Here is a 21343-nt window from a genome sequence, read left to right as displayed (position 1 = left end):
TGCCCAGCTAATGTTTTGTATTTTTAGTAGAGACGGGGTTTCACCGTGTTAGCCAGGATGGTCTCAATCTCCTGACCTCGTGATCCGCCCCTCTCGGCCTCCCAAACTGCTGGGATTACAGGCGTGAGCCACCGCGCCCGGACAATATCTGTTGTTTTAAGCCACTATGTTTGCAGGAAATTTATTATAGCAGCACCAGGAAACTAACACGGGGAAAGAAAAGAGAGTTCTGTTTCATTCTTCACTTGATCATACTGCGTTTGGTTCTGAGCAACACAATTTGGGAGATACATTTACCAAAAGAGGCATTAAGAGTTTTCTGAATGGTCCCAACAGGAAAACTTAGGATTCCTAGTTGTAAGATGCAAGGTGACAAGTTTCAGCTTAAAATAAGGAAGCACTGTCTGGACGAAGAGGGAATAGACAGCTTCAGAAGACAGTGACTCCACCACGGCTGAAGGTATTCAAGCAGAGACTGTGCAGCCATTTGTTAAGAATGTGAATATTGTCAAGAGAATTCAGGCCCTGGGGCAGGGTGGATTCAATGCTGTGTAAGATTCTTTGAACCCAGATTCTGAGGCTGGGTGATTTTGCGGCTGTTCTCAGCTCTCACTGGAGCCGAGGCAGACAGGAAGAAAGAAGGCACACAAGGTTGTAAAAGTCTGAGCGTGCAATGATTAAACCCAGGCACGGATGTGGCTTTGGAGATGGAGAGGAAGGAATGCATTTTTTAAAAGGTTTTGGAGGCTTAAGTAATCAGTCTTTGGCAGCAGCTTGAATTTGGAGAGAGAGCATTTATAAGGTGCCTCCTAAGAGCACTGACCCAGGAGCCATGGGCAAAATAAATAAAATGGACAATGATCCCCAGGGAGAAAGCAGAGCACACTTGTAATTGTTAGGAAATAAGGTTCCAATCATGATTTTTAAAATATAGATAAAAGGGTAGAAACAAAGGGATCAAAGAAGGCTAGATTCATCAGTTTTTGGTTTTGTTTTTGAGGAAGCAGGCTTTGAAAGGTGGCCAAATCTAGTGAAGAGAAGAGCAAAAAGCACTTTGGAAAGAGGAGAAAGTGTGACATTAGCGGAGGGGTGTAGGAGGGGCATGAATATTTGGGGTGGAAGCATAACACATGTTGGTGAGGATTGTGTGGACAACAGTAGGGAAGGGTTTGTATCCTCATGGATAAGAGGCCCAGACTCAGAGACCAGGTTTGAAGCTAAAGCTGCAGGTCCAACCATGAGAGGTTGTGCAGGTGCAAAGCACGCAACATGTGGTTGTTGTCACACTCAATTTGAATGCAGCTGCAATATCCCGGAGAGGATCTTGGGGGCCTACAGGTGGGGACATGCTTCTTAAACAAAACTTTAGAAGTGCAAAGCATAAGGGAAAAGCTTAATGAATCTGAACACATCCCACTCAAAGGGTTCTATTCAAAGAAGAACAAGGTTATGAGAGATGACAGATCGGGAGGAGACACTTGCAATGTCAAAAATAACTAGGAAACAGTATCTAAAATATGCAAGAACAGTACAGATCAACAAAAATGATGGAAACCCCCTCTGCTCAAAAAACAAAGGCCCAGAAGAGGCAATTTGCAGGAGAGGAAACCCCCCTGAGTAACAGGCATGTGAAGAGATGTTCAAACTCATTAGTAGAGAAATACAAATTAAATAGCAATGAGATATCACTTCTATTCACTCAACTGGCCAAAACTGGAAGCTGGATAATGTCAAGTGGTGGCAGGGATGTAGGAATGTTGGAATTCTTGGGCCTTGCTGGGGGTTTGTAGACTGGTACAGCCAATTTGGAGAGCAATACTTCATCAAATTAAATGTACCTATCTTCTATTTCCCAACAATACCACCCCTGGACATGAATCGTAGAAAAATCCTTCCACGCACCCTAAGGGACCATGCATGAAGAGACTCGCTGCAGTTCTTTCTGTGGCAGTAGGTGTCGTCCATGGAGGTGGAGGAGCACAAGTGAAAAAGGTACACTCTGAAATACTTTATCAGAGTTGGGAGGAACAGACTACATATACACGCGGCAACATGAACGGAGCTTTGAAAGGATAGTGTTGAGTCAAGAAAGTGAGAAGTGATGAGCTAGAGGATGTTTGTGTGTTTGTGTGCCTTCAATGATATGTGCCTTTAAACACTTTGTTTTTGCTAGAACACATGCTGAGAACTACAAACATGGAACACATTAGAATGGTTGCCTATGAGGGACAGGAGAAAAGAAATGGGGAATGGAGGCCAATAAAATAAATGCCTGCCTGCATGAATGAATGAGATGGGGCTCTGAGGAGCCAATGATCCAGTGCATCATGAACTGAAGAGTGTGGTGAACCCAACCCTTTGCTTCTAAGAGCAAACTAAGCAGAACTCAAGTGCTACATCCATTACCAAGGCAATTCTAGACCTGAGTGTTAAGTAGATGACTTATGAGCAGTAGTAAAGAAAGTGGTACCATGAAGAGTCTATTATGGGTTATAAACATAAATATGACACAACATTTTGAATCAATTGTATACAGCTACCAAACTAGAAGGTCAAGGAAGTTCGTTAGACATAGGACTGCATTTTTAGCAAAGCGTTGGCATGATCTCTGTGAAAAGGAGGACTACATGTGGGCAGAGTAAGTAGTATCAGATACAGAGTGAAGCAACTAAATCCAGTAAAGCTTTGTTCATGATTTTAATTCGTCTAGAGCTGTGACTCCTAAGAATGTTCAAGTTTGTAGTCTTTGAGAACCTTATACAAGTTTTGATCCCTCTTCCCAGAAACATAGACATTGGTATATGAAAAATTACATGCACAATATCTGGTGTGGTGGAGTAGGGAGTATGAGCCCTTAGAACCACAGCTGTCAAACCAAAAACTGAGTTCAAGGACCAAGTTTGTAATCCAGCATATCCAACATTAAGACTTGAATAAGAATTTCTAGGAGTAACATTTGTGTTTCTAAAATGTCTTCAGACTATCCTGATATGCATTTGTAGGCAAAGTAATGGGTCAAAATGTGCTGATCCAGAATCAGCTAAGGATCTTTCATGAAAAGACAATTTCCAGGCCTCATCACCAAAGGATTCTGCCATATTTTCCTTAAGTTGATGCAGGAGTAGGGACTAAGCTGAGCCCTTCCTTGGGATGTTCCTAGCCATAAGTAAATGGAGACACAGTCTAATCCCACCAGTGCCCCACTCAGATCCTTTGGCCAACCCGGGTGCCTGTCCCCCTAGCTGTCTCGGGGCTCATACCTGTGATTTCAAGAAGCCTGCCTTGGCTGGTGAGAGCCACTTGACAAGAGACTCCTGGGGGAATCCATGCCCCAGCCCCTCAAGGGATGATGACTTAAAGACAGGTAGCCCAAGTTTGAGTCCTGGGTCCATCATTGACTAGCTCTGTGACTTTGGGCAGGCTACCTAGCTTCTCTGTGCTTGAATATCTTTGTCCATGAATTTGAGCTTCAGCTCTGGATAAACTGCTTTCATGATTCCTCTTCTCTTGGGTGTCCCCTAGCCTCAGGGGCAGGTAGTGGAACGTTCTGTGGTCCAGCCCACAGGAAACAAGGGCAGCAGAGCTGGCTTCCTCACTAACTAGGCGTGGGACCGTGGGAAATTCACTTCTGTTCTTTGGGTCTGAGTTTCCTCACCTCTAAATTTTAGGTGATTTAGACTAATGGTCTCTCAGCTTTGCAATTTATGAAATATGAATACAATATTCTTAAGCTTTTTATAAGTCATGAACTATAAGCTCAGTTCAAAGAGATTTTCTTGCTCCTGGACCATTTGAGAATAAGCAGCATACCCAACCTGCTGCACCAGCCCCCTGAATATTTTCATGCATATTTCCTACAAACGAAGACTTGCATCTACGTAGCCACATGCCACCACCAACATCAGGAAATTAATGTTGATGCATTAGAACCCCAGACCCCGTTCAAGACTCATCAATTGGTCCACTCTAGATAAAGGACCCAGCTCTGAATCACTTGGCAGGCCCTGTCTCCTTGGTCTCTTTCAGACTGGAACCGTTCCTCAGTCTTGTCTTTCAAGACCTCCACACTTTGAGGATGACAGGCCAGTTATTTGGTATAATGTCACTCATTTTGGGTTTGTGTGACATTTCCTTGTGATTGCATACAGGTTAGACATCTTCAGAAGAAATATCATAAATGCGATGCTGTGTTCTCATTGAATCCTATCAGGCGGCAAGCAATTTTGATTTGTCCTATTACTAATAATGTTCACTTTAATCACCTCATTAGATTGGCGTCAGTCATCTCCTCTGCAAGATCACTCATTTCCTCTTTGTTATAATCATTATTTTACAAGGAAGTATTTTTAAACTATACCAAGTTATAGTTTAAAAATAGCTTAACTACCAATTAATGTCTAACATAATTGTGAGAAAATCAGTATCTGATGTGTAAGCCACCAAGTCAGCAGTATGTTGTGATAGCAACCCAAGGAGATGAATGCATTATTTATTGATTGAAAAATGTGAGATCCCACAAATGCCTCCAATTCTAATGCAACTGGAAATTCTAGTTTTCCGCCTTTCCCTGACAGTGAGAAGCTGGATTCCCATTAACCTTAATATATCCCCTCATTTGACCAATCTCCTTGTAGGTGGCCAACCCCCGTCCTCACCACCACGCACCCTGCACGCACCCTGCCTGTGGGGACACCAGCATCAGGCCCGCTTCCCTGGGGAGCTTCGTCCTCCTCTCCCTACTCCAATTTCCACCCCACCGAGGGCACCCTTCACAGTGCTTAGGCTCCAATAGCCCACCCGATGTGGGCCGCCCTCTGCCTGGAAGCCCTCCTTCGTTGATTTGTGTGCTCCTAAGCTCACAAAGGAACCTACAACTATAAATAGCTTGAAAACTTAAATACATTTTAACTTTACCTCCTAATACTTCCTGCTTTAAAAATCCCAGCTCCTTCCACCTCCGTGGCATCAGATGTTTAGAAATTCTCGTCCTCTGAAAGGACACATGAGGACGGGCAGGAAACCTGAACGAAGGCGGGCAGTCAGTCATCTCTCCCCTGTGGCCTCAGAACTGCAGCTCCGGGGCCCAGCAGCCTCCTGGAGGTCTCCATGTAGACGGTTCATGAGCGCCGTGACCGACGTGGCCAAGCTGAACTTGGCCATCCTTGTCTCTGTGAGTGGCACCACCATCCACTGGATGACTCATTCCGAAAATCCGAAGTTATTCTTGATTCTCCTCTCTCCCGGTAGTCCTTTCCACATGGTATATATTGACTCAAGCTCCCAAACATCCTCCAAGCCTTCTCCTCTGTCCATCTCCAGGCTCCTCATGGGGCAAAAGACCCAGAAGTCCTAGGTCCCACCTGCCTCCCTGGGTGACTGTGTCATGGTTCCCAGCCATGCACCCCTTCCTTCTTGCTGAAAGGACTGTCCCTCTCAGCCTCATCCACTTTGGCCTGGGCCTTGGGACTTGCTTTGGCTGAGGGCGGGCAGGGCTCGTGGGCCTCTGTTCCTGGTTCCAGCTGTGTCAGGAGCTCCCCCTTCAGCCTGGTCCTGGGGAGAGAAGGCAGCTGGAGTACAGCAGGGCCTTTGGCTCTGCAGAAATGTGAGCAACAACACACATGTGCACCATGGTAGGCTTTGGCAAACCTGGGGTCGTATCTTCCCACGGCAAAGCTCATTAATAAGTCCCCTAAAATCTATTCCCCACAGTAGCCACTAGTTATTGTTCAAAAAATAAATTCTGCCATGTCGTTCCCTTGTTTTGCACCCACTGTGGCTGCTGCGACTCTCTGAGTAAAAGGCCAGGCCTGATGGCAGCTCAGGAAACCCTGGCCCTCTGCCTCCAGCCCTACCTTCTCCTCCCACCCTTTACTTTCCCCTGGCACTCCCAGGTCTCATTCTGGTCTGCCGTCCCGGCACTGGCTCTTCCTTTTGCTTGGGTTGAGCTGCTCCCGCCCCACAAGACGGCTCGCCTCATGATTTAGACCCCAGATGGAACTATGCTGCTCCAGAGAGGTGACTTGACCACCTGCCCGCACTGGGGCACCACCCAGGTACCGCACCAGCCTCTGGATCATGTGCAGTGCACTTGTTCAAACCGCTGGTGATTTCACGTCTCTGTGTATTTTATTTGTTTATCGTCTCCTCCTCTCACGTTGGGAGTGCAGAGAACCATCTGTCTGGGCACTCACAGGTCTCCCTGGGCACAGAGTAGAGCCTGGCATGCACCCAGCGCTGAGTAGATGATATACACATGGACAGTGTGCAGCCAGGGTGTTGAAAGCACTAATGCTTTCCCTGGGTGAGATACAGAGATGGCCTTTGAAGGAAAGACCAGTAAGATGGAAGTCTGAAGACCAGATGGGAAGAACAAGGAACAGCAGCCTGTGCGAGGTGTGGAGGCATCGCAGGAAGATCCTCGGAGGAGCTGTCAGGAGACAAGATTCTGGTCCAGCTCTGAGATGTGACCTGGGTGCCCACTCCTCCGGGCCCCAGTTGTCCTCTCATGAAACCGTGGGGTGTTTTTGAAAGGATCTCTAAAGCTCTATCTGGTTTTGTGGTGCTTGAGTATTTTGCACGCAGGGCAACCATCTTCAGAGACAGACCCAAGTCAGGGTCTGATGAGGAAGTGCCTGAAAGTCATTCACGGTCGGTTCACTCTTTCAGCAGAGAGAACAAAAGTGCAAGCCCCTGAAGAGGTGTGGAAAGCACCGAGAGGCCGGAGACGGTCTGTTTACTCCGGGGGTACCAGGGACCCTCGTTGCTGCTGCAGGTGGACACTACTCGGGAAGCGAGAGGACCTGGGGCTAAGCTCACTCACTTCCTGAGCTGGGAGGATAAGTAGGGCACTCTTCTGAGCATCAATATTTTTATCTATAAAATAGATCTAACACTGCCAATTTACAGGGATTTTGCAGAGATTAAATAAGATAACGTAACAAGAAGAGCTAACATGTATTGAGTGCTTAGTCTGAGCCAGGCACTGCGCTGTTATTTACATGTCTTATTTAATTCTTATGACAATCCCATAACATTGGCACTACTGTTATCTGTACTTTTAGATGAGGAAATGGAGGCATGGCGTGCGTAGGCAACTTGTCCAAGGCCCCTCATTCAGTGACCCGTAATCTGCATGACTTCTGTCACTCACCCCACCTAAGCAGTAAATGCACCTGCTTCTCCATTCACATGCTTAGCAAGTCCAGCAGCACCTGGCACAGAATAGACACTCTATAAATCACGCATTTCCATCCTCATGTCCACTTTTCAACATTGCATTAGCTTGGTCCTCTGGAGAATGTTTTTGTGCCTTCTGTAAATTAACGCTGGTACCTAACTTCTTTGGAGAGTCACTTCGCCCTGAGCGCTTTCTCTCTCTCTCTCTTTCTCTCTGTCTCTGTGTGTGTGTGTGTGTGTGTGTGTATGTGTGTGTGTGTGTGTATGTGTGTATGTGTGTGTGTGTGTTGAACTTCTAGGGTTCTCTGCTGCCAGTCACTTCTCCCACCCCTAGGTATTGCACAAGGAGAGAGAAGTGTTTGCTTTGTGAATGCAGCTTGGAAAAGCACTGTAGATGGATAAAAGGTGCTGACTGATGTGAGTCATTCTCATAGGCTTGGCAAGGATACTTCGGAGCGAAGGGAGGCCCTGGGCAAAACAATAAAAACATCTTCTGAAGCTCGCAGAAGTGCATCTTGCTTGGGAGTCTGTGGGTTGCATTGTACAGAATGTTCCCGGAGTTCAGGAATTGGAAGGATCTGGTAACATAAAACAATTCTAATTGTCCATTTTAAAAAGTAATGTTGGGAGAATCAAGGATAGGAATATAAGCAAATAACTTAGCTGAAAGATTATATTGGTTATTTCAAAAATGCATTATCCAAAATTTTTCCTTTTTCAATTTTAAAGAAAGTTAAAACCTTTTCCCAAAAGAAAAAAGAAGTGTATTTTTTTTTCATTATTTCTTTTCCCAGATCTTCACATGTAATTGATAGATTTGGGAGCTCGGACAACTGTGGAAATCACCCAGTTGAATCCCTTCCTATTGCAGTGAGAGACCTGAGGCCTGGCAATGTTAAGGTTTGGCCAAAGGCACACAGTGAGAGCAAAGGAATCCAGTCTCTAAATGTATTGCACCAGAGCCTCTCATGGTTTGCAGCATTTTAAAGACCAAATTAGCGTAAACCCCGAAAATGCATGTCTGTTTTGCAAGCTGCCCACCCTCAGTGCTTGAATTCACCCAGCCTAGGATTCTTGGAAGCCCTCACAGGGCCTGTCCATCTCTGAGGAGTGTTGAGTGTTCATGGAAGTCCTCTTTCTATTGATCAGAATGTGATTGATCTTGTGTGGCTTCTACCCGTATCAATGCCACTTTATTTGTCTGCTGCTGGAACTTAGAGAACTGGACTCTAGTGCTTCCATGAGTCCTACCCTGCGTCCGGACTAAAGGCCTAGCCTACAAGAGGCAGTGGAGAGCGCACCGATTTAACTCCAAGCTCAAAGATAGGTGCCTGCACGCTGCCCTGTTGATCGTGACCTCCAGAAACAATGTCACCTGAGCTTATCCCTAAGTTTTCACTCTGGGTGACCTTCCCTAAGCCCAGGCCGAGGGCGCAGGAGGAGGATTCTCCCTGGCCTCCCTGGCCCTGCTTTTCCAGGCAGCATTGTCAGTCCCACAGCTCCTAATGGTGTTCCCAAAACAGAGCTCTGCGAAGATCTCTTCCTGCATGGCCACAAGCTACAAAGCTACCCAACCCATAAACCACAACCAGCCAAAGGCTGACAATGCACCCAAGAGCTTCTGTGCTGCACCAAAGCTCCAGAGCTGCTCGCCAGGTCTTGACACTTTATGCTTTCGAGGCTAGATCAGAGCCTTGTTAGAGGCTTGAGCCTTGCAGATCTTTTCCAGACAGCAAAGCTGACTAGCCAGAGTTGACAAAGGGGTGGCAGCCAGCTGCCAGGCACACAGAGAAGCAAAGCCAGGCGGAAGGGCTGGGAATCATGAGGAGGAAAGAGGTTGTCATTAAACAGACCTTATCTTAAAGAAGTCAGTAACAGCTACCATTTATTAGCTACTGGATGCCAGTCTCTATGCTAAGCATTTTATGTAAGTTATTTCATTAAATTGCAATAAGTCTGCACTAGAACCTAATAAGAAGGCTATTGCCATTCTGCTTTACAGAGGAGAACCTGAGGCACAAGCAGGATGAATCATTAGCGAGGTCACATCATTAGTAAGTGGCTGAGATAGAAGTCAAACCCAGATTTACTCCAAATGAAGACTCTTTCCAACCACTACTCCATTGGGCTACTTCCTACGTAGATCCCCCCGAAGCTGAGGAAGGGGGCCTCTCCCTCCTCCCACTCCCTGGCACCAACATGGTTTGGGAGCTCCAAAGTGCCTTCAGCAATCAGCCACCACCGAACGTCAGATGCTGCTGCAGGCTGGGATTCCATCTATGGCAGCAAAACACCAAGCCCAATGGAAGATCCAGTTCATTCCTTCTCTCAACACTGAATCCTCCCCAGAGGCCAGGTGGTCAGTCACTGGTCAGAAAGGACCATTTCCTTCAGTGGAGCAAGAGATCTGATTGAGGACTCGGTCACCCATGGAACCTCTAGGCACTTTTAGGGCCTCCAAGCAAACCACGAAGCACTAAGGATTATGGCAGGGCTGCCCCAGTGGAAATCACACTGTATGTTAGAGTCAGTCCCCGAACATGGATGACTGAAGAGCAGGCCCAAAATGATGCCAACCTATTCAGGACAGCCTCAATAGCTCACTTGACTGGGAGTGAGACTCTGAATTCAGAAGTTAGCCAGTGAGCATGGCAGTCCTTTTACTGCCTGCTTAAAGACCTTTATTGTCAACATAGCAGAGTTAGAATGTGTTAGCCCAGCTCACATGCACTTTATGTAACCTACTTCATTAGCTTTATATTCTATCCAACTCACACACTCTCCCTTATCTCCTTCTACACTAATTTTTCACTCCTCAACACCTGCCAAGTTCTTCCATGATCTGGGTCTTGGCACGTGCTGCTGCCTATTCGCCTACCCAGAATACAATTCTCCTGTTCTCTACCTCATGCACTCTTACATGATCTTCAAGGCCCAGTTCAAATGTCCCTGCTCCTTCAGAATCTTCCCTGACCCCCAGAAGTTACTTCTTCTTATGCATCACATAGTCAATTATTCAGACATCTGTCATACTAACTAACTTTATAGGAACTCTTACAGTTTGTTAGGTATGTCTTCCCAACTAGACCCTGAACTTCTCAAGGTTGCGGTTGCAGCAGTGATGATAATGGCAACAATAACTAGCTGTAGCAGGTAGGGCGCATGGCTTCTGTAGCAGGTAGGGTGTATGGCTTGGCAGAACATCTGCATAATTATTAGTAAATCACCACTGTGTTGATTCAACAGGTGTAAGATTCTCCCATCTTGCTCTGCTCACGCTTGCAGCCCACATTTCCTATCTCAGAACCTGTATGTCCATATCGCTGGTTGATAAGCCCCATCCGGTTCTACAGTTTGACTATTCCTGCAGTTTTCACTTTTCTCCTTTGTAGTCATCCTTTTTCCATGCTGTTGGTCTGTCTTCATGAAGCTTCATCTAGCTTTTTTTTTTTTTTTTTTTTGAGATGGAGTCTCACTCTGTGGTCCAGGCTGGAATGCAGTGGTGTGATCTTAGTTCACCGCAACCTCCGCCTCCCAGGTTCAAGCAGTTCTCCTGTCTCAGTCTCCCGAGTAGCTGGGATTACAGGCATGTGCCACCATGCCCAGCTACTTTTTGTATTTTTAGTAGAGATGGGGTTTCCCCATGTTGGCCAGGCTGGTCTCAAACTCCTGACCTCAGGTGATCTGCTGGCCTCAGTCTCCCAAAATGCTGGGATTACAGGCATGAGTCATCACACCCAGCCAGTTTCATCTTGCTCTTATGGTCTCATTGATCTCTCTTCCAATGTTTGATTACCACGTCTATACCTCTTGGGCTTTTTATACATAATTCCACCATTTTTAATTGCTTAAAGCTTTTTTTTTTTTTTTTTTTTTTTCTTGAGACAGTCTTGCTCTGTCGCCCAGGCCGGAGTGCAGTGGCGCAATCTTGGCTCACTGCAACCTCCACCTCCTGGGCTCGAGCAATTCTCCTGCCTCAGCCTCCCAAGTAGCTGGGATTACAGGCGCCTGCCACCACACCCAGCTAATTTTTGTATTTTTAGTAGAGACGGGGTTTCGCCATGTTGGCCAGGCTGGTTTCCAACTCCTGACCTCAGGTGATCCACCCGCCTCAGCTTCCCAAAGTGCTGGGATTACAGGCGTGAGCCACTGCGCCCAGCCAATTGCTTGAAACTTTTAAACCTTTAAGTGAATAGAATCTAGAAATGCATACCATTCCTCCAAAGAATCACTAATAGTTGTTATAGATCAGTGTCCAAATCTTAATCATAAACGATGTGATCAGTGAGTGATTGAACATTCATTGCTGAGGGTGGTCATAGCATTTTACACGTCAGGGAGGTGGGAAGGCACAGGCCTGAGGAAGCCTCAGTGCTCACGGATGGCCCTGCAGCAGGGTGGGATGAAAGTGTCACTCCAGGAAAGAAAGGAGGAAAAGTGTGTCTCTGAGGACCCAAACTTCATAATCCGATTGTGAAACTAGTGTAGATTTTTAGCCAACAGAAATGTAATCTCCATGTGCTGTTGGCATCTCTGACTCCCAGAACTGATAGTGGCCAAACACCATTAATAATCATTGGACACCATTTACGGAGGTGACCTCCACCTTTAGAAATGCCACACCTGGGCTCGATGTGGTGGCTCACACCTATCATCCCAGCACTTTGGGAGGCCAAGGCAGGTGGATTGCCTGAGCTCAGAAGTTTGAGACTAGCCCGGGCAACACAGTGAAACCCGTCTCTACTAAAAAATACAAAAAGTTAGCCGGGCATGGTGGTGCACGGCTGTATTCCCAGCTGCTCAAGAGGCTGAAGCAGGAGAATCGCTTGAATCCGGGAGGTGGAGGTTGCAGTGAGCCAAGATGGCGCCACTGCACTCCAGTCTGGGTGACAGTGAGACTCTGTCTCAAATAAATAAATAAATAAATAAAACAAATAAATATCACACCTGATGGTCACCACCACCTGATGTTCTGCATTGTACCTCAATTTTACAGAAGAGAAATTAGGCTGAGAGAAGCTAAAGAAGTGGCCTGGGTCCCAGCTAGCAAACAGCAAAGCCACGATTTGGACAGAAGCCTGTGTGACTCCAAACCCCACGCTCTTTTCACTGTGATGCACAGCTAATACTGAGCTGGGTGATGGGAAAGGAGCTCTCTCCATGAACTTCCAGGATACCTTCAAAGGTCAGGTTGCTCTGTTTGCAGATGCAACTTTGCAGGGACAAGCTGTGTCTTTACTCACACTAGCTCGGCACAAGTTCTGAGCACCTTTTGTAATGGAAGTTATTTAACATGATCACAACAAAATGAAGATATTGAAAACCTGGATGTGAATTCTGAAATCAAGAAATTATCCCATGTTCTCCAAGACCTTGCAGCCCTTGTGGCCATGCTAGGCACATAGACCCAAACCTTGAAAGAGGCTGTTGTCAAAAGACGAGATGTTGGCCAGGCCCGGTGGCTCACGCCTGTAATCCCAGCACTCTGGGAGGCTGAGGTGGGTGGATCACCTGAGGTCAGGAGTTTGAGACCAACCTGACCAACATGGTGAAACCTTGTCTGTACCAAGAAATACAAAAATTAGCCAGCCAGCATGGTAGCAGGCGCCTGTAATCCCAGCTACTCGGGAGGCTGAGGCAGGAGAACCGCTTGAATCCAGGAGACGGAGGCTGCAGAGGCTTCAGTGAGCCAAGATCATGCCACTGCACTCCAGCTTGGCGAGACAGAGCGAGACCCTGTCTCAAAAATTAAATTAAATTAAATTAAAAAGTCTAGTTGTTTACCAAACTCACCCGCAAACAGGAATGCACACGCCCTGACCTCTTGTCAAATGTTGGTTATTAATAAACATTTTCCCTTTTGTGTTAGAGAATATGAGTTTCTCTAAGAATATGAGTTTCTCTGTTACATGAAAGTAGATGATCAGTTCTAAAAATTTATAACCCTGGTGGTGAGTTTAAGTTTTGAGAGTTTAATGATTATTTTTTATTTCCTTTCCTATAGTTGTTCACCTTTTCCTTGTCTTCTGAGATGATATTATATCCAACACACATTGCTAACTTTCACCTAGTATTCACAGGGTTAATAACTGGAAATGGCAGGAGTGTGGGTATAGGAAAGAAATAAGTAAAATAGAAGGGGAGGAAAATCTCAGCTTTTTAAAACTGTATTTTTAAATGTATTTTTAATTGACAAATAAAAATTGTGTATATTTATCGTGTACCATGTAATGTTTTGAAATATGTGTACACTGTGGAATGGCTACATCGAGCTAATTATGCATTACCTCACATACCATTTTTGCAGTGAGAAGACTTAAAACCTACTCTCTTAGCAACTTTTAAGGATATAATATCTTGTTATTAACTCTAGTTACCTTGTTGTACAATAGCTCTCTTGAACGTATTCTTCCCACACAGCCAGCTCCTTGTAAGCACCAATCCACTCTGCGTCTGTGAAAAGCTGGCTGCCGGCACCTTTGCGAGGGCTCCCGCTTGCCTATGTGGCACTATCGGCTGCGGCCACCAGGGGGCGGCTTCTCCTCGTTTAAGAGAGAGCCTCGCATGGGCCGCTGTGTGCTGAGATGAAGCGCGCCTCAACAGGGACCCGCCCCCAGAACTGGCAAGGAAGCTCCTCTCAGCCTTTGCCTCTGCAGAAAGGGCCAGGAAGGGCTGGTGGAGAAACGACCGCCTCCCACGTCCTCGGTGCACATGCGTTTATTCATTATTCAGTACTTGGGGGGCACTCACTGAGGTTTGGACGTAGGACCGGGGTGGGGACGGCAGAAATGAGTGAGACCCATCCCTGCTCTCAAGGGGCTCAGTGTTGGGTGGGGGGTGGGGGCAGAGGTCCAGGCCATAGCGACGGGGGCCCGGAGGCGGGACCGAGAGCCTGGAGAGTTGGTGGCACTGCCGTTCCCGCACTGGGTGGGCCGTGCTGGGGGAAGGTTCCAGGGGTGCCCTCCTCCTAGGTCCCCTGGGCAGTCTCTCCACCCACCGTCTTTCCCCAGAGCCAGCGGGCTGGGGTTCTCGGTTGAGCTCTGTCCTCTCCCGTCCTGGAGGACCAGCCATTTGGCGCCCTTGTCCACTGGGAGGATGTTTTCCATGATTCCACTTCTTCCCTTCCTTGGCCACCTAAGGCAGGACGGCTTACGCGTGACAGTCCACCGGGGCAGGCCACAGCGCTGTGGGCAGGCGGTTTTGCTGTTGGGCCTTCCCATGCACGTGTCCTTAGTGACCCCGAGGGCCCAGCCTCTGCTGGCTGCCTGAGCCGAGGGTTTTGCTTCTTTTCATTGTATCACTTTTTTGGCCCTTGCCAGGAGGGAGCCCATGGGTCCTGGTAGAGGTGCATCTCCCTGTGGTTCTGCGGCTGCTCCTCCTTCTGAAGCAGAAGACAGAGCTCAGTGGGGACCGCCTGTGCTGCCGGCCTGGGACGCCCCTGCCGCAGGGCCCCACAGGCATGTTCCTTCGAGAGCCCTCGCCTAGAAGCTCCCTTTCACTCCACCCTGTTGATAAGACCCAGGACAAAAAGCAAGCAAGCGCTGGAAACACACCTGCTGGAAACATGCCTCCGGTGCCAACCCAGGAGGTGCTGGCACTGTCCTGATGCCCCCTCCAGCCACCGGGCCAGGGCTGGGAGCCCCATAGTACAGTCTGTGTCCCGCAGGTGTCTCTGGACAGCTGGGGTTCTTGTAACCAAAGAGGTTGGTTCATTGACCTCCTTAGATCAGCCAGGGACAAGTGATGTGTTTTGTGGCCTCAGATCGTTCTGTGCTGTCTCTGGTGGGTTATTTAGTCAATGTTCTAGGCTGACTTGTCCTCTTTTAAAAAAATAAAATAAAAGGAAGAGTAGGAGAAAATAGGAAATTCCAGGGTTGTTATGAAGCCAGAAATCTAAAAATAGCTTCGGTAAAGACTCAATTGTGGCTTCTCTTTATTTTGAAAGAGGAACAGCTAATGACAAAAACAGGCTAGCTTTGTCCTGGCTGGTGACAGGCCACTGGACAGTGACTGCACCGTAACCAGGGACACACAGCCTCCTGAAGGACAGCACTGCTGCCCGACAGGGCAGCTCGTTCAGTGAGTGACTCCTTCCGTCAGCAGGGGCAAGGGGCAGGGGCCCTAGGACCTGCCAGCTCTGTGGCTTCCAGGGTTTATCTGGGGGCCTCAGCTTCATCCATGTGAGCAGAGATGAACAACAGGGGAAAGGTCACCCACAGAGGATTTAAACAGTGGCCAAAAAGACGTCCACTGACCCCCAGGAAGCCAGGCACTGCGCCCTCTGCCACCATCTTCAGATGTCATAATAGTGGGAAATAGTCTGTGGCCCTTCTAGCTACCATGCACTGTGCTAATGGCTTTGTTTTTATCACTTTATTGAATTGTCACAACTCTGTAAGACACCCCACTTTACAGCCAAGAAGACAAAAGTGAAGTAACTTTCGGACCTTTGCAAAGCTAGCAAGTTGCAGAACCTGGCCCTAAACCCAGATTTAACTGTTATCCAAACCCCCACTCTAGCCAAACCCCTGCCCTCGCTTAACTGCTATGCTGTGCTGCTTTGGCTGTAAAACCATGATGCGGTGAAAACAAATATGAGCCCGACAGAGCAGAAAGAATGTCCTAATGTAGAGGGTTACGAAACCTTAGAGCAGCTCCTGAGAAAGGCATAAAGCCACCTTATGAGCTTATTCGGTCCTCTGCAAAAAGAAAGGTCCTGGGCAGCGTGTTCCCTGCCAGCAACTCCACTCCCTAACAGATGTTTAGTTGAGCACCTACTATATGCCAGGAACAGCAGAGAATAAGACCAAGCCCTCACTCTAATGAATTTGAACCCTAGGAGGAGAGAAGCAACAAGTCAACTACACGCAGGTGAGTGACTAAAGGAGGAAGATAAATCCAGTGGGTGAGAAATGCAGTCAAAACAGGGCAACATGGAAAAGAAAGCTGACCTGGGGAGGCAGCGCTGGTGTGGGTGGTGCCCGGCAGGCGACCAGCCTGGGGAAGTCGTGTGGAGCTAAATCTGCATTGATGTTGAATGCCCCTCAGCAAGGAGAGCTCTCCAACCATCGGGGCAGCTCCTTCCAGCCAAGGGCCCAGCTTCAGTCTCAGGTGGGAACAGGCTGGAAGCTGGTGAGGAATGTGACCCAATGTGTGTTTTCAGGAGGTCACACTGGCTGCTGGCTGTAGAATGGGCCACAGAGGGGCAGCAAGGAAACCAAATCTATGGGCCACTGGACATCAGTGATTCAGGCAAGAGGGAATGTGGCCTGCCCCCAGGGGCAGTGTGAGAGAGAATGCCCTCCACAGCTCAAGCCCCCATAGACAGAGATTTCAACTCCACTCCCGGGACAACCTTGGGAAAGGGCCGCTTCCAGACCAAGCGGGAGACAGATGCCCCGCACTGCTGCACTCTCACCTGGGTTCTCAGGTCCTCGCTCTCCTCCCTCCCATGGTGGCTCTAACCTTGGGGGACGGGGCAGTGGGGGACTGTGCTGGAGCCCCAGGGTGGCTGGGGTGACTGAGGGTGTCATCTGCCTGAGCTGGCCCTAGCCTGCTCTCCACCTGGCCTCAGCCATCCTGCTGGTGCATGGCCTTCTTCTGCCTAACATCTGCGTGAGCTGGAACAAGAAGACGACATAAGTAAGAATGATCTTGGAAGACAAGCCAGCGCATACCTGCCAACTGATTCTGGTTGTAGGGGATGAAGGATGAAGGGGTGATGGATGCCTGTGAGATTTGGGGCCTAAATAAGCAGATGCCTGGATGGCTATTTACTGAAACAAGGAAGATGGGCAGATACTGGTTTGCGGGAAGTCCAAGAGTTCTTTCCATCCAGAGCTGACCTCCAAGTGCAGATGTTAGTGGGCAGCTGGAGGAAGCACTCCAGGCAGGTACCCAGGCCTCCTGCTGTCCACCCCAGAGGCCAGCGACCCTCCTTCCTTCCCTGTCCCCTTCTCCATTCCCACCCTGAGCCCCGTCCCCACCCTCAACTCACCGTCTCTCCCACTGTGACATGAGTTACACGAGGACTGGAGGCAGCTTTGAAACTGTTTCATGAACTTAATTTAAAAGTAATTAATTTTTTTAAAAGCCACTGGCTCAGTTATAGAGAGACCCACTGGATTCAGGAGAGGGTGAGCCTGGCGCCAGCCAGCTGTGTGGCAGGGCATCTTCTCCCTGGCGCTCCTATCTGGTGCCTCCAGCCTTAACGACGTGGCAGTGATACCAGATGACGTTAATTCATACACTTACAGTGGATCAGGTCCTCCACTCCATGCATGTTATCTTGTCCTCCCAGCAACCCTGGGGGTAAGTAAATACTGTTATCCCCATTTTTCAAATGAGATAACTGAGGCTTGGAGGTTTTCGCAAAAAACTAACCCGAGAGCTCACAGGTAACAGGTGATAGAGACGAGACGAAAATCCATGTCTGTTGACTCTGGCGCCCTGTGCTCCAACCTCACAATCCACAGCAAGCCTGTCCTCTCCACTCCGATCCGGGCACCCCAGGCCTACAGAGCAGCCACACACAGGGCAGTGGCTGATGTCTGCTCCCAAGTCTGCCCTTCTCAGCTGAGGAAACTCCACCACTGCCACCAGCACACAGAGAAGCCAGAGCCCCATCCACAAGCACGGCCGTGTGTCCTCGCCGGCTGCTCCTGGCCTTTTCTCTCATCTCAGCTCATCCATGGTTCCGGGAGATGGGGAGAAGCTGGCAAGGCAGGGACAGAGCCCAAGAGTGCTTTGGGTGCTGTCTCCGACACATTTCCTCCACACATTCCGGTCCCAGAGCCCAAGTGGGACACAACGTGAGGACTGTGGGTGGGGAGGGGAAGCAGAGGCCCTGGCAGGAATCCACGATCTGGCTCTGGCTCTGCCAGCTGATGACCTCAGGCAGAGCACGTGTTCTCTGTGAGTCTCAGGCTTCCCCATTTGTATAATGGGAGCATCTGTCTTGACAGCATTATTGTAAGATTAGTGATAAAGAATGTTTGCACCATGACAGGCAGATCGCAGGCCCTCAAGATGGAGGCTGTGGCTGGAAGAGTGGATTCTGGATTTGGACTTGGATCCTGATTCCAGGAGTCTCCTGCACTCTTTAAACTTGGTTTACTCAAATGTGGAATGAGGATAACACCAGCACCTACCTCACAGGGTTGGTATGAGGCTGAAATAAAATGCTGCATGGTGACAGCTTAGCATGGAGCTGGGCAATAAGCTTCAGCTGTTATAATAATTATTTTTTAAAAAGTACTGAAGGTCCTAGAAGCAGTGACATCCCAATAGCAATAAACACACTAATACACATGTTTTGTTTTCTAAATACCATTCCCCACTAAATAACGTCAGGGCTCTTTAGAGAAATGGCCAATTCCAGGCTAGCGACAAGAAAACTAATGGATGGGCATAGAGCATTTTGCTGTTCCAGGGAGTAGAGAGGTGCTCAGATGGAGGGAGACTCGTCAGAAGTTCATCAGAACCAGCTAGAGGGGCTGCTGCTGACCAAACTCGAGACAATACGACCACTAAAGCCAGTAATGATGGTTAACAGATGATACCACATTGAACTTAAAAACATCCACAAATCAGCCTGGCCAACGTGGTGAAACCCCGTCTCTACTAAAAATACAAAAATTAGCTGGGCGTGGTGGCAGGTGCCCGTAATCCCAGCTAATCAGGAGGCTGAGGCAGGAGAATTGCTTGAACCTGGGAGGCAGAGGTTGCAGTGAGCCAAGATCGCACCACTGCACTCCAGCCTGGGCAACACAGCAAGACTTCATCTCACAAATAAAATAAAATAAAATAAAATAAAATAATCCACAAATCTACAGTGGTGCCCAAAACAAAGCAAAGTGATTGAATTTTGCAGCCACCAACATCACAAATGACTCAGACAGGATCATCAGATGCAAAAAGCATTGCTGAAGGGTGCTGGGGAGCAGGAGATACATGTCACCTTAAAGCAACACTCCACACATTTCTCATCCATTACAAATGCAAAAGATGTCATTCCCATGGAAGACTGAGCTGCCATTACTTGCTATCAAAGTTAGCATTACCGATAATGGGGTGAGGTGTCACTGTGAACCTCCTGGGATATTTCTGTGGAGAGAGGAGGGAGGGTAGAAAGAGGGGAGAGGGAGAGGGAGAACAAATGTGGCAAAATGTTAGTTCATGAATCCAGACAATGGATATATTCATTGTGCCATTCTTTCAACTTTGCTGTAGGCTTAGAGTTTTTCAAAATGAAGTCTGTGTGAATGTGGGGGGGAGCACAGGAGGGAGGTGAGACTTGGGGTGCGTTGGCCTGGACTCACCCTGACCTCTGTCCCAAGCACAACCAGCTTGAATCTTGGTGCTCTAGGAGCGACTTGAGAACTTCAGGGTCAGGAGAGGCCAAGTGTGGCATCTTCCTACTGGAGGAACTCTGTGACATTCCCCAACACAGTTTCCTAGAAGCAGGGGAGCTCACAGGACTGCAGGACAGTGGCAGGCGAGGGTGGAAGTGCATGGGTTGAGCAGATGAGCCCGCGGCTTATGGCCCACACTCCCGCAAGTCTGCTCATGTTATTCAAAAGAGCATGGGCTCTAGATCCTTGAGGAATCGCCACACTGTCTTCCACAATGGTTGAACTAATTTACACTCCCACCAACAGTGTAAAAGCGTTCCTATTTCTCCAGAGCCTTGCCAGCATCCACTGTTTCCTGACTTTTTAATAATTGCCATTCAGACTGGAGCGAGATGGTATCTCATTGTGGTTTTGATTTGCATTTCTCTAATAACCAGTAATGATGAGCTTTTTTTCCATAGGCTTATTGGCTGCATAAATGTCTTCTTTTGAGAAGTGCCTGTTCATAGCCTTTGCCCACTCTTTGATGGGGTTGTTTGTTTTTTTCTTGTAAATGTGTTTAAGTTCCTTGTAGATTCTAGATACCAGACCTTTGTCAGATGGGTAGATTGCAAAAATTTTCTCCCATTCTGTAGGTTACCTGTTCACTCTGATGGCAAGCCCATTACTGGGTATATACCCAAAGGATTATAAATCACTACTATAAAGACACACACACATGTATGTTTATTGCAGCACTATTTACAATAGCAAAGACTTGGAACTCACCCAAATGCCCATCAATGATAGACTGGATAAAGAAAATGTGGCACATATGGAATAGTATGCAGCCATAAAAAAGAATGAGCTAATGTCCTTTGCAGGGACATGGATGAAGCTGGAAGTCATCATTCTCAGCAAACTAGCACTGGAAGAGAAAACCAAACACGGCATGTTCTCACTCATAAGTGGGAGTTGAACAATGAGAACACATGGACACAGGGAGGTGAACATCACACACTGGGGCCTGTCAGGGGTTGGGGGGCAAGGGGAGGGAGAGCATTAGGACAAATACCTAATGCATGCGGGACTTAAAACCTAAATGATGAGTTGACAGGTGCAGCAAACCACCATGGCACATGTATACCTATGTAACAAACCTGCACATTCTGCACATGTATCCCAGAATTTAAAAGATAAGAAAAGAAAAAATAAATAAATACAATGTACAATACACTGTTGCTAACTATTAAAAAAAGTGGGGGCACACGGGCACTCTCTCTTCTCTTTCTTCCTCTCAGAGAACCTCTTCCACCCTCTGAGGTGGTGAACGGTCTTGGTCCATCGCTCAATTCCACTCCTTCTGCCGAATCTTCTCAGTGCTACTTGATGTCCGGCCACTGTCCCTCTCAACTCTGGCCCTCGGGTTTCATGTCATGCCTGGGTCCCCATCCTCCTGTAGGCTGAACCTTCTTGGTCTCCTTTGTTAACTATTCTTACTCAATGTGCTCCCCGAATCTTTTTCATTGGCACACAATAAGTGCACGTATTTATGGGGTACGTGTGTGTTCTGACGCATGCCTAGACTGTGTGATGATCATGTTGGGGTGTTTAGGATATCTGTCACCTCCAGTGTTTATCTCCAAACCTTGACATCTCTGAGGACCCCAGCCTGGGGGTGCCTTCGTCTTCCTCCACACACTCTCCTCAGGCAGTTTCATCTCTAGGCAGCCTACTGTGTGCTGCCGACACCCAAGTCTGTGTCTTGGTCCCCTGGGTCTCCCAATGCACAGGCCTATGTCCTGAGCTCTCTATTGGACACATCCATTTACCTG

This window comes from Colobus angolensis, unplaced genomic scaffold (genome assembly GCF_000951035.1).
Source record: "Colobus angolensis palliatus isolate OR3802 unplaced genomic scaffold, Cang.pa_1.0 Scaffold255, whole genome shotgun sequence".
Lineage (NCBI taxonomy): Eukaryota > Metazoa > Chordata > Mammalia > Primates > Cercopithecidae > Colobus > Colobus angolensis.
The sequence above is the reverse complement of the archived record's forward strand: the minus strand, read 5'-3'. Positions refer to the sequence as shown.